This window comes from Marmota marmota, unplaced genomic scaffold, assembly GCF_001458135.2.
Source record: "Marmota marmota marmota unplaced genomic scaffold, marMar, whole genome shotgun sequence".
NCBI lineage: Eukaryota > Metazoa > Chordata > Mammalia > Rodentia > Sciuridae > Marmota > Marmota marmota.
This window is the reverse complement of record NW_026000229.1, coordinates 14,008,264-14,022,296: the sequence shown is the minus strand read 5'-3', so window position 1 is coordinate 14,022,296 and position 14,033 is coordinate 14,008,264. Positions and strand designations below refer to the sequence as shown.

General features: G+C 39.7%; 1 protein-coding gene and 1 non-coding gene across 17 annotated transcripts in view; one reads left to right on the top strand and one right to left on the bottom strand.

Annotated features, from left to right (window-relative positions):
* Positions 1 to 14,033, top strand: part of Map2k5 (mitogen-activated protein kinase kinase 5) — a 243,479-nt gene that overhangs the window by 187,108 nt on the left and 42,338 nt on the right. The gene's annotated exons all lie outside the window — the stretch shown is intronic.
* Trnaa-cgc lies at positions 5,278 to 5,350 on the bottom strand. Its single transcript has one exon. It is a non-coding gene; the product is annotated as a tRNA-Ala (tRNA).

Below are 14,033 nucleotides of genomic sequence, written 5' to 3'. Positions count from 1 at the left end.
CTTGTTAAAAAAAATAACTTCTATAACCTGATAAGAAATATCTACCCAAACCTCACAGTTACATCGTCCTTAATGGTGAAAGATCAAACGTTTTCCCCCAAAATCAGAGATAAGGATGCTCCTTCTTGCTACAGCTGCACATCATTGTCCTGGAGGTTCTGTGCAGGGCAGTTCATCAAGGAGAAAACAGGGCTGGGCTTGTGGCTCAGTGGTAGAGGGCTTGCCTGGCATGGGTGAGGCCCTGGGTTGGATCCTCAGCACTGCATATGAATCAGTAAGTAAACAAAATAAAAAGGTCCATTGACAATTTTAAAATATATTTTAAAAAGAAGAAAACTTCCATATTGAAAAGGAAGAAGTAAAACTATACTTGCAAATAATGTGATATTATATATAGAAAATCTTTTTTTAAAAAAATTAGAGCTAATAAACAAGTTCAGCAAAGTGCGGGATAAAACATCAAGATACAAAACTCTCTTGTATTTCTGTACACCAGTAATCCAAAATGGCCAATACAGAAACAAAATTAAAAAAACAACTCAAGTTGCAATCATCAGAAAGAATTAAAGACTTAGGAATAAATTTAACAAAAGAATTTGTATACTGTAAACTACAAAACATCATTGAAAGAAATTAAAAACATAAATAAGTGGAAAGACAGTCTGTGCTCATGGAGTAGAAGACTTAATATTAAGATAGCAATACGCCCCCAACTCAGTAATACTTAAAAAGACAGATAAACCAATTTAAAATGGGTGAAGAATTTGAATAGCATTACTCCAAAGAAGATATATAAATGTTGAATAAGCACATGAAAATATGTTCAACATCATTAGTTAGAGAAATGTAAGTCAAAACTATGAGCAAATATTTCATACCCATTAGGATGGCTAAAATAGAAAAATGGAAAATAACTAGTGTTGGCAAGAATGTAGAGAAATGAAAACCCTCATAAATTACTGGTGGTAATGTAGAAATGATGCAGTTGCTATGAAGTGCAGTTTGGCAGGTCATCAAAAATTGGAACATAGGGCTGGGGGTATAGGTTAGTGGTACAACACTTGCTCACGTGCAAGGCCCTGGGTTCAATCCCAGAAGCACACACAAAAACATTTTTTTAATTAAACTTAAATTGAATTATCATTATATGACCCAGCAATTCCACTTCTAGAAATATATCTGAGAGAACTGAAAACACATGTCCACATAAAAACATGGATTTTCATAGCAGCATTATTCATTGTAGACAAAAGATAGAAACAGCCCAGAAGTTCATCAGCTGATAAACATGAAAATAAAGGTGGTATATCTACACTTTGGAATATTATTCAGTCATAAATAGGAATAAAGAACTGAAAAATTCTATAACATAGATGTACCTTGAAAACATGCTACATGAAGGAAATCAAGCATAAAGAGAGTTATGTAATATGAAATTTATTTACAGGCAAAGTTCACAGCAGGGAAATTCATAGAGACAGAAAATAGATTAGTTAGTAAACAGAAAGTACATTGGAGGGGACAGGGGAATTAGAAGTGACTGTTACTGGTACTAGGTTTCTTTTCAGGATGATGGAAATGACCTGGAACTGAGTTGTGTACTTTAAATGGGTGAATTTTATTTTATATAAAATATTTTTTAAGTAAAAAAAAAAAAAGAGGAGAAGCAAGTTTCTCTATAATGGCCTCTATGCTTAGCTGCTGTGTTTAGGAAAAAAGATCTTATTTAGCTGGATGGGATGGGCCTCAGTAGGAAAAAAAAGAGAGAGAGAGAGAGAGAGAGAGAGAGAGATAGAAGATAAATTTAACCCACAGTTCGTTTTATGACTAGCCCTGCTAGAAAATCCATTTTTAATTATTTTTAAGACTTTTTTATTAGCCAGGCATTCTGGTACTCACCTGTATCTCACCAGCTTGGGAGGCTGAAGCAGGAGGAACATAAGTTCAAGGCCAGTCTCAACAACTTAGCAAGGCACTAAGCAACTTAGCAAGACCCTGTGTCAAAATAAAGAAGGGTTGGGGTTGGGGATGTGTCTCAGTGGTTAAGCACTCCAGGTTCAATCCCCAGTACGAAAAACAAAACTTTTTTATTGCTACATATTAATTATACAGAATAGTGGGTTTTGTTGCATAGTTATACCTGCATATAACATAATTTAACCAGTTTCATTTCCCAATACTTCTTTTTATCCTTCCCTCCTCCTTTCCCCTGATCTCCCTACTCTACCCTAATGGTCTCCCTTCTATTTTCATGAGATCCCTTTTTTTTTTTCCCTTTAGCTTCCACATATGAGAGAAAACATATAACACTTGTCTCTCTGAGCCTGACTTATTTCATTTAACATGATACTCTCCAGTGCCATCTATTTTCTTGCAAATAATGTAATTCTGTTCTTCTTTATGACTGAATAAAGCTCCATTGTGTATCTATACCACTTTTTTATCCATTCATCTATTGTTGGACACGTAGACTGATTCCATAATTTGGCTATTGTGAACTACACTGCAGTAAACATGGGTATGCATGTATCTCTAAACTATACTATCTTTCATTATTTTGGACAGATACTAAGCAGTGGTGTAACCGATCATATGGTAGCTCAATTTTTAGTGTTTTGAAGCACCTCTTTTCTGTTTTCATAGTGGCTATAATAATTTACATTTCCACCAACAATGTGTAAATGATCCTTTTTCCCCACATCATCACCAGCATTTATTTTATTTATATGCTTGATAGTTGCTGTTCTGACTGGCTTAAGATGAAATCTCAGTGTAGTTTTTGTTTGTATTTCCCTAATGGCTAAAGATGTTGAACATTTTTTTTTTTTTGGCCATTTGTACTCTTCTTTTGAAAAGTGTCTGTTTAACTCATTGGCCCACTTACTGAATTAAGTTTCTTTTTTAATGTTGAGTTTTTTGAGTTCTCTGTATGTTCTGTATATTCATTCTCTGTTGAAAGAGTGACTGGCAAAGATATTCTCCCATTCAGTAGACTATCTCTTCATGCTGTTGTTTCCTTTGCTATGCAGAAGCTCTTTAATTTGATGCCATCCCACTTACTGACTCTTGTATCATTTCCTAGGCTATCGGCTATAAACAGAATTACATTATTATCAGGAAGTTGGTGCCTATCCTTGTGTGTTGGAGTGTTTCCCCTGTTTTCTTCTGACAGGCTTAAATCTATATTTTCATTATGTCAAGGAACATTCATTGAGCCCTTGTTGGGCCATGATCTTTACCGTTTGCCGGGATAGACCCCTGTGCTGGGTGACTGCATGATCTAGGGAGAGACAAATTGGTGAACTAAATTGATTTAGCATGATAAAAATTATAATAAAGCCATATAAACAGTACTGTGCTGATTTTGCCTGGCACTGGGCTGGAGCCTGGTAGGCTGGAAAAGGTGGGAAGATAAGAAAAGCAACTTCAAAGAGGAGATGGTATGTGAGCTGAGCCATGGAGAATACTTAGGCATCTATGACATGAAAAGAGGAGAAGGTTGTTCCACAGAGGCAGGGGCACAACCAAACAGTAGGGAGCAGCTGGAAAGACTCGTGAGTGAGTGGCCTAAAGTGAGCTAGAAAACACCACAGGTGGGAGCGTCAAACGCTGGACCAAGAAGCTTCAGTTTACCCTATAGGCAGGGAAATCCATGGAAGGCTCCACGCATTGAGATCTGTATTTTCTCAGAGGTAATTCTGTAGAGGCGGAGTGGTAGGAGAAACAAGGCAGAGTGGAGCTTTGAGGCTTTTTAAGAATGTGGTGATAGTTGGGCACAGTGGCACACTCCTGTAATCCCAGTGACTTGGGGAGGCGAAGGATAAAAGTTCAAGGCCAACCTGAGCAATTTAGCAAGTCCCTGTCTCAAAAATTAAAAATAGCCGGGTGCGGTGGCACACACCTGTAATCCCAGTGGCTCGGGAGGCCCCTGGGATTACATGAGCTCAAAGCCAACCTCAGGAAAGCGAGGCACTAAGCAACTCAGTGAGACCCCATCTCTAAATAAAATACAAAATAGGGCTGGGGATGTGGCTTAGTAGTTGAGTGCCCCTGAGTTCAATCCCTAATACCAAAAAAATAAAAATTAAAAAATAAAAATGGCTGGGGATATAGCTCAGTGACAGAGCACTCCAATCCCAGTACCAGGGAATAATATGTGGTTATATAAAGGAGGCTCTTCCCTCATTTTCTCCTCCCTTCCTCAGTCTTCTATGTCTTCTCTTTCCTCCTCTTCTGTCCACGTGTGCTGTGCTGTGCTGTGCTCCTTCTTCTTCACTGAGCCGCAAGGAAGGGACTGGCCTCTGCCACTGCCTTCGTCCTGCACTGGGCATGTTTGCTGGCATTTCTAGGAAATATCAGGGGAGCCGCATCTAAGCAAAGAGTCCACGTAAGGGCCCTGGTGAGTTGAGGCATTCGCGGGGGTAGCTGATGGTCCTCAGTTATGGGGACTTTTTTAGTACCACTGTAATGGTGTGCTCATGCCAGCCAGGCAGAGAGGTAAAATAGTAGACTCTCTCTTACATCTTACCAAGTTTTATGGTCAGAGGCATCAGAACTTGCAAAAGGCAGAAACTTTTATAAGTGGGATTATAATAATGGAATGTTAAATTTGGCGTTTGTTTTGTTTGGTTTACAGAGAAAATCTGTTCCCATCTCTATCTAAATCCTCTTTGCTCTCCCTCACTGAGGACCCAAGGCTGTCCCAGAGCAAGTACTCCCCTTCTTGTCTCCTGTCCATCACTCAGCTGCCACCTTGTTTCCATTGTTCTGCCCCATCCTGTGGTGTTCTTATCAATCCCTCTTCTTAGCTACAGACTTTATGGGGAGGGCCAGCAGTTCCCTCACATTGAGCCACAGAGGCCCCCTTCTTAGAGCCACAGCTATTCCTGTCATTGTTAAACTGAGTCTATCTGCACAATGCACCGTTTTGGGTTTCATACACATTCCCGATGAACTCTAAGATAGGTCACCTATTCCTGAATGAAGGAGACTGTCCCCCAGATGTGATAAGTCTCTCTTGTGTTTTTTTATTATTATTATTATTATTATTATTATTATTATTATTATTATTACTACTACTACTACTACTACTTTTGCTTCTCTTTAAGAACAGGAGGAAAGAGAAAAGAAACAAGTTAAAGGTATACAAAAATTTTAATATAAATGTGCCTTGTATAATGTAAAGGTTGCATTTATCCAGCTTTATTGAGGTGTGATTTACAAATAGAAATTATATATATTTTAGTTGTACGACATGTTTTTGTTGGTTTTCATTTTTTGTGGTGCTGGGAATTGAACCCAGGGCCTTGTGCATGCGAGGCAAGCACTCTACCAACTGAGCTATATCACCAGCCTGTAACAAGTTTTGATGTACATATACTTTGTGAAATGATTGCCACCAGACAGGGTAACTCAGAAGATACGGGGCTGTGAAAATACACATGCTGTTGGGAGTGGGGTAAGAATAACTGCCTGATAATTCTTTCTTGGAATTAAAAAAGTACAAAAAGGTGGTATCACCCAACCCCAGAGGGAATAACTTGCCATCTTTTTGCGGAAGGATTTTACATTTTATCATAACCCTTGCTGCTGAAATTAGTAAGAATTAAAATGAACATCTCTCACCTTTCTGGCTGTCAGCATCATGAAAGGGTGGCCTGTTCCTTTCATGACATATAACTTGGGTGGCTTTAAGGAGAGGAGACCTGTTGGCCTGAGCCCACTAGTCCTTGTGAATCTAGAGCCTCTGACCACACTGAATTGCTCTAATCTAACTCCTGTAAGCAGGTAGTGGGATTTCACGGTGTGTGCAGCTTGCATGAGTTTGTGACTCGGGCCTTAGAAACTTGGTAAGTTAATACAAGTGATACGCACAGTAACCTGTCCTGCAGCAATCTTAACTAGACCTGTGTCTCACAGTATTGGGAATACATAATTGGAGGCTGAAAACTGATATTCCTCTTTTATGTAAGGCAGTCTTTAGAAATCTAATACCTCCTTTGAAAAGTCCAGTGTGTTTAAATTAATGCTGTTTGGCTGGTCTGAAGATAGAAAATAGGTTAGCATTAAGGCCAGGATTCCTTTAGTAATTACTTTTGTCTATTGGTAATAACTATTTCTTTAGAAATGACGTTAACATTCTACCAAAACACAGCAGTAATCCAAAAGTTAATGTTCTGTTCATTTATAATTATATTTAATTCATATTTATGAGTTGTTGAGAGAGAGGAATAAGAAAGAAGTAAGTAAAAAAAAATATTACAGAAGAAACAATTTAAGAGAACATTTTTTTCCTGATAGTCTGAAAGCTGTACATAGACTCTGAAAGATGGAAAACCTGATTTTTTAAAAAGTTACATAAAACCAGATTTTCTTAGCTACTACTGCAAATCTGTATTTTTATTATTTTCTAGTGGCACTGATGAATTCAGTGGATAGACTTTCTTCATTTCTTCTTTTTTACTAAACAAAATATTAACATAAACATCTCCATGATTTTGTTTCCGGTAAGTCAATTAGATTTGTGGGGCTTTTTAACCAGGAAAAATTCTGCATCTTTACATAGTCATTGAACAAGTAGCTTTGTGTCATTTCCTTTGAATCGTCCATGAAGCCTGATGTATTATTAATGAATTAATTTCTTGGTGGTAGAGGCCTGTGAATAGCGTCCTGTGAATGGGCAGTTGCCTGGTGGGGCCAGTTTTGGCTGCTGTCATTTAACATGTGTTGCTCTATTGTGAAGTCTTACCCAGCCATAGGACAATGCTCATTTAATCCACCATGATGGGACCTACACACCCTGAGCCCAAGCTGGATGCCAGGGTCAGTTACCCAGCCACCGGGGCTGGGACACCGCTCTGCTTCACTGCCCAGTTGCTGTAATCGTTTTGCCTGCCGTTAATTTTCCCTAAACCAGGGAAAATGCATGTGCAAGCAGTGAAATGTTCTCAAAAGAGATTCCAAACTGGTCGGCTGGGGTTGTTGCCTCCATTCCAGAATGGAGGCAGCATTCCAGGGAGCGTAAGTTCCTTCCTTCCTCCTGGAAATGGAAGCGTCTGGGCCCACGAGATCCCTGATGTTCTGAGGTCCAGAGTAGCAGATGGCATTATGATTTTCCAAATCCTGATGAACATTCTAACTGAACTTGTTCATTTCACAGTATGTAGTTCTATTTTTTTCATTTCCTCTCTCTCCCTCGCTCCCTCCCTCTCCCCCTCTCTTTGTTCCTCTCATATTAACTAATTTTAAACTGCTGCAGTATCTCCGTTAGCCAGCTTTACAGTCCCTTCTCTCTGATATTTATTGTATGGAACCAAGTATAGCCCAAATTCACATATAATTCTAAGCCCTTGGTTTGTAGCTGATGTCACATTTGGGTTTGTTTAAAAACATGTAAGCAAATGCAGCCGTCCTCATACTTCATGCAGTTACTGCAAGTTCTGTTTTTCCCCTTATCTGTAGCTTGCAGTGCAGGTGGCAAATGGCAGTAATTATTTTAACTAACAGTTGAGTGAACATTCAGCAGGACATCCAGTGTGGGGATGTGGACTGGGTTTGCAGTGAGTGCCGAGTCTGGCTTGGTGGTGTTCTGGCTTGTTGGTTTTCCAGGACACGGACCTGCCAGGTTCTTGCACTTGAGCAGTGTGTGGACGTGGTTCACATCCTTGCCTGCAAGAAGGGGAATTCTTCCTTCCATTTAGGAACCTATTAAGGATTATTTTTCTCTCCTAGATTTCCTCTCTTGTTGTTTGATATAGTTTACAATCTATCATTAATCTGAGACTGCTTTAAATCAGTGCTTCTTTGCATAGAAACTGGTTGGAATGCCAGTGTATATATTAACATTATAATTTAGGGCCTGAATCAAACATGTGTAGCTGGACTTTTCCAGAGGGGGAAAAAATTGACCTTACCAGAGTAGGAAATTCAAACACTATATAGGGACAAGGTAAAACCACAGGTAGGAATTGCTGAATAATTACCTTTAGACCAGCCTGAGCAGGAGTCTTCCCACGAGGGTGAGCTCATTTAATGGTTCCTAAAACTCAATCTTGTGGATGTCAATGGTCATGCTTGATTATTTGCAGCAGTGTTTTATGGAAAAGCAATGGAAATGCATTGGGAGGCTACAGAGAAAGAGGACAATAACAGGTTTTACTTTTGTGAATGAAATCCCTTTGGTATGAAACAAGTTTTTTTTTTGTTTGTTTTTGTTTTTTTGTTTTGTTTCGTTTTTGCTGCTCTGCCTAAGCCACTGGAAAGGGAGGTGTGGGTGGATGTTAGTGTGCGAGTGTATGTGTGCTGCTCACATAGGCACTGCTAAATAAATGCTGTGTACTGTAGCTTATAACCAACAAGAGACCTAAAATAAAAAGAAACCAAAAAAAAAAAATGTTTATTGACTTCGGAAAGGAAGCAATTGCAAATACTGTTTAAAAGGTCAACCCATTTTCCATTTCCCCACCCCACCTATTTTCAAGGGATTTTATTAAACACCAGGATCTTTGCTATGTATATAGAAAATCTCTAAGTAAATGTAATTTTTTTATACGACAACAAAATAAGTAGACTAAATGAAAAGTTTGCTATAACATTAATGACAAAGATTATTCCTCTTTACTAAAGAACTTTTGAAACACATTTAGGAGGAAAATAAAATAGGAAAAATATCTGTATTTCAGATTTCAGTTACCTAGAGACAGATTTCTTTAGACCTGTTCACTTATATTTTGTGTTTTTTTTAAAAGCCATCTGGTAGTGATGTTCACTTGGCCAACAGCTGGTTCTCCTTGATTGAGGGGTTTTCAGGTCGGGTAGGTGTTTCAGTGGTGGAAATTCAGGCCGTAAGCCCCTGGTTTCAGGCCCATCTGAGACAAGTTAAATGAGCTGCTACTGTCAGCCCAGACCCAGCGGACAGAACTTCACACCAAAATGCCCACACATGTAATTTGTCACGTCTGGCAACCCAGAGCATGGGGTGACCCAGTGTGGAAATTGAGTCATCTTTCACTTTCTCTGCTCAGGGCTTGATGTGGAGTGGGATGAGTAAAAGGAGGGCTCTCTCCAGTCTCCTGCTGAGGGGTCGGAGGCTTTTATCTCTGGTGACATCATCTGCAAGCCTTCCTAAATTCCAAGCCCCGCTCCCACTCCAACACTGTCCTGCGTAACACTCCAAAGAGTAGGTCAGTTCCATCCTCATTATGAAATTAAAAAGACATTTAAAGCCAAAAACACCGATTGTTCCCTCATAGAATAGCCATGCTTTTACAAACTCCATGTGTGTAACAAGCGTTAGTCGAATTTGTACCAGTCCACTGCATGGGCAAGGTTTACACGGGCAACTCAGTCTCTGACAAGCCAGGAGCACCTGACCTTTCATTCCCCACCTTTCTCCCTCTGATAAAACGTGTTGCTCTTTTTTTCCTGGTTACAGTCTTACAGCCAAAGCATGCACATGCAAACCTTGGAGTTGTTTGAGATGTTAAATCTTTGATATTTCTCCACAACCTGCCATGGGATTCTACTTTGGACTGGTAGTTTGGGGTTTGTAGATTAGCTTCTGCAGAGATATTTAAAGTCAGGGTCCAGTTTTTTGGTTTTTGTTTTTTGCAAATGAAGTTTCCTCCCCAAGGGAGCACAGATTTTTCCTATGGATTCTGCCAGTTGCTCACAAAGATGCTACTTTAAAGCAGTGGGCAGTAGAGGATCAAAAAACAATTTTGGGGCTGACAGACAAAATGCTGTTCTGTCTGACATAAAGTTACTGGAATTACAAATGACCTTTGATCCCTGAACTGAGGAGAGAGGAGGAGTGATCTAAGATTGCTGTACCAGTTAGTAGGAACCCCACTGCCTGAGACCAGAAATTACTGCCCAGGCCACAGGAACATCAGATTTGAATTAAATTACTTACTTTTAAAACATGGAGCATAACTCTCAGTTGGGGCTCTGTGTGATTCTTGATGCCATGACAGCAGTAAGTCTAGAAATAGACTATTTTAAAAAAATTATTTAACATGACAGGCTGATTTAATCTGACCACAACACAACTGACCTTAGAATTTTCCAGTGCAGCCAACACCGCAAGCTTTTTTTATTAATACATAATAAAACTTTATTTCTCACTCACATATTGGTCCAGGAGGAGGATTTTTGGTCAGTGAGGTGAGGGGAGGCTAAGCTCTTCCTGTTTATTCCAGGACAAAAATGAAGTCCTCAGGAATATTTCTAAAGCGAAGGCCCCTTAACTTTTCGTTTCTTACTGTTGTAACAAGCAATCAGAAACCTAGTATTTTAAAACACACACTGAGAGTTTGAGAAGCTGCCCTTCTGTCTTCCCTATGTTTTACTGCAGTACATGTAAAACTTGGTTTGTGCACAGGCAGAATTGAGTAGGACACAGACCTTCATATTCAAGGTTCTTGTATTCCCTCTTGCCCTCCTGGAGTGAGGAAGGAGGATGGCAGGAGAACAAAAAAAATGTGTACCCCGTATACTCCAGACTCTTAAACAGGTTTAGTGTTCCCTATCCAAACTGCTTAGGACCACAAGTATTTCAGATTTCAGGGTTTTTCAGATTTTGGAATAGTTGCATAGTTTGCCGGTTGAGCATCCCTAATCCAAAAACCTGAAATCCAAATGCATTAAATTCAAAACTTTATTCAAAACATTTCCCCTTTCAGAGTCATATGTACCAGCCAATCTGAATCAAAACCTCAGGACTCCCCAGTACCACCTGAGCACCTACCTTGGCACTGCTACTGGGCCCCTCCCTCCATCTTTCAGGACTGTTTATTAGGGACGCGTATCTCATCCCTCTGAACAATACAAAAATCCTTTGTGGATATGCGTTAAGTATCAGCCATCCCACAATGCCAAACTCATTTCCTTCAATGTAGTAGGCACTCAAAAAAATTCTTGACTGAATGAGCAAAAAAAATAATGAATGTATCATTTTTATACACTACTTTGTGCCCGTCAGCATCTGAATTAACTACCTCTCCACTGTCAGGTTCCATGGTCATCTTGAATTATGAAAAGGCCAAAAATGAAGTCCTCAGGAATATTCCTAAAACAAAGGCCCCTTAACTTTTTTCCAATTGTGTACTTAGGCTTTTCCCTTATATAAAATAGAGTTCTACTAAGAATCTGTTTTATTTGAGTTTTTAAAAATAGCCCCTTTATCTTTTTAGGCTTTCTATTTTGACATAATTTTAGAGTTATATGTAGTTATAAGAAAAAATAGAGATCCTATGTACCCTCCACTCAGTTTCCCTTAGTGGTAATGTAAGTGTTGTCCAACATCACAATCAGGAAACTGACATTGACACAAGATACAAACCACCGATCATAATTTTTTCATATCTTACCAGTGTTACTGGATTGATTTTGTGGCAGGGGAGAGTGGGAGTTGGTAATAAGCATTAATGATTAGCATGGACCCAGTTAAAACCAAAATATATCATGATTTCAAAAAAGAACACCTCTTTAAAATCATGGTCTCCCTTTTAAGTAAATCATTTCAAAAGCATTTTTCTCAGTTACATTTTCTATATTTGGAGTATCCAATGTACCTTCCTGCTCTCAAGGTCACAAAGTGGCCAGGCACAGTGGCACATGCCTGTAATCCCAGCTACTCAGGAGGCCAAGGCAGGAGGATCACAAGTTCAAGACCAACCTCAGCAAATTAGTGAGACCCTGTCTCAAAATAAAAAATTAAAAGGACTGGGGATGCAGTGGCGCATGCCTGTAATCCCAGCAACTCGGGAGGCTGAGGCAAGAGGATCACCAGTTCAAAGCCAGCCTCAGCAAAAGTAAGATGCTAAGCAACTCAGTAAAGCCCCATCTTTAAATAAAATACAAAATAGGGCTGGAGATGTGGCTCAGTGGTTGAGTGCCCCGAGTTCAATCTCTAGTACCCCCCAAATAAATGGGGAGAGGAAGGGGGAAGGCTGGGGATGCAGCTCTGTGGTAGAGCATTTGCGTAGCATGTGCAAGCCCTGGGTTCAGTTCCCAGCAGCTGCGATTAGGATTGAACTTCCTTCTGCCTCCCCACCCTCCACCTCTTTGAGTGCGTAAGGTACACACACACACACACACACTCACACACTCAGATTTTCTGTGGCTTGCCTTTTTCTATGCCTGAGTACCTTGCTGACAAGTGCTAATAACAAAATACCCAGAGAGAGTCGGATTGAAGTTAGCACACATTAAACATTCTGAACTTGTCCTTTTGCTCATAGATTGTGCATAATTAATAATTAAACAGTTTCCGTTGTAATGGGTTGACCTTCCTGAACTGTTCATTATTCACAAGGCAAAGGCATCACTCAAACTTCTTTCCCTTTGTCCCTTCTCTGTGCTTTGGCGTATCGCATGCTTGCGTTCCAGTTGTTTAGCAAATGGGGCTGACCAGGTAGTTACTGAAACCTCTGAGACTTGGAGCCTGTCCTCCTTGGTGACCAGAATTGCTTGCTGAAACACTTTATGGCAGCTGTTTTTATATAACAGTTGCCTGCTCAAGAACAAAATCCAGCCTGGGCCCACTGGCAGGACTCTAAAGTTGATTTGGGACCAGAATCTCAGGTTAAGGCTTTTGGTTAAGGTTATGTCCGCTGTATCATTCCACACCTCCATGCTGAGAAGTTCAACAGAAAACCATCCCCAAAAAGCCCTTAATGTGACATATGGCACCAAGACCTTAAAAAGAGTAACTTTTATTAACAATTTAGAGTCAGTTTTAGCCGGTACTGACAGTTAGCAGTATTGCTGCTTCTTTAATCTATGTTTGTTTTCAAAATGTGTTTCTCCACTTTATCTGAACCCATGTTTTACAGAGGACATTTTTGATAAGTAGCAGCAACTACTTTACTGGGTTCTCAGAGTCCCTTGGGGTGGGTGTCAGTGCCCCCTCTGGCTCCATGGTTACCAGATGTATTCCCTTCCTGGGAGTTGTGGTAAGCTGAAGCCCAAGCTGAGTTCCCCTGCTCTCCCTCCTGCCCACCGATTTGAACTAATATCAAAATAGGTAGGTTCTTGGAGACCTTTCATATCCTGATCTACACTAACTTCTACTTTTATTTTTTAAAGAGAAAAGTGTACTTTAAAACCCTCCAGCACAGTGGACATCCTCAGGTGTATTTATCTGCTTCCCTTTGGCATGTTAATAGCCTACATATTTTTGTGGAATTGGAAACTCTCTGGGGTCTCCTTTGCCCAGTGTTTACATGTGTCATTTCCATCACCCCTACCAGTCAGTCTGTCTTCTGCATTTTAGAAAATTCTTCCTTGATGCACAAGAGACATGGATTTTAGAATGAAAAGAAGTATCTGGCATTATGCACATGAAATTAAAATTTCCCCCCACATCTTTGATGAGTGATTCTTTCCAGGCACCACTGAGATGAGAATCCACTGTGGTTCTGGGAAGTCGACTTGGGTTGGCATTTTCAGAAGTGAAATAAATTATTCATGGGTACCACCCAGTGTTCCTTAGTTTTATAATACGAGGAACTTAACAGTCTGCAATATCAGGTCTTAAATAAAATTAACTACCCATGCAAGATGTCACATTTTCTTTTTTTGTTTCTCATCCATGTTAAAATGACATCTTCATCAAGTTGCCTTGTCTATAATTCATTAACTTGCTCTGGGTATCATGCTTCGAACTGAGACCCACATTAGCATCATGTTTTATACCAGATCGTGGTAGAGAACCATCCAGAATTTTAACCATCTTGGTAAATATTCAGCCCCATTAAGACAGCATGCTTTTGTTTTCCTACATACTGCATTTTAAAGCTTCTTCTACTCAGACACTTCCAATACTCTAGGAAAGAGCGATAGAGCAAAAGAAAGATCTAAGAGAATGACTTCAAGAAGCTTCCTAACTGATCAGAGTTCATAATAATTTCTGCACCTCAGACTTTGAACTATCTTTTTACTAATGGTTTTTGAGACAGTAAAATGTCATTTCTTGAACTGGACCTTGTGGAATCTTGCAGGCTTGGTGATATATATGGCTTTCCTAAAAC